We start from the raw sequence: 312 nt of genomic DNA on the forward strand, positions 1-312 counted from the left end.
CCAGCTGCCCAGTTCACCCAGTGCAGTGGGGACGTCTCCATTTGCTCGGGGTGGCGGGTGGCGGAGGGCAGCGCAGGGAGCAGAGGAAGGCCTGGCTGGGGGCTCCATCATCCTCCTCACGCCCAAGGCGCTGCCTAAAACAATCCAGTTCTGTGTCTGGATAAAGGGCGGCTTGTAGAAGCTCCGCGGTCCAGCCCCGCTGCCATCAAAGCGGGTTGGGAAATGCTCTCTGGAGCCCATGGATCCCTTGGTGGCACCGTGCCCAGCCAGAGCCACGCAGGGGCCGGGTGGAGGGAACGCGGCGGGCGCCCG

This window comes from Antrostomus carolinensis, unplaced genomic scaffold (genome assembly GCF_000700745.2).
Source record: "Antrostomus carolinensis isolate BGI_N321 unplaced genomic scaffold, ASM70074v2 scaffold36152, whole genome shotgun sequence".
NCBI lineage: Eukaryota > Metazoa > Chordata > Aves > Caprimulgiformes > Caprimulgidae > Antrostomus > Antrostomus carolinensis.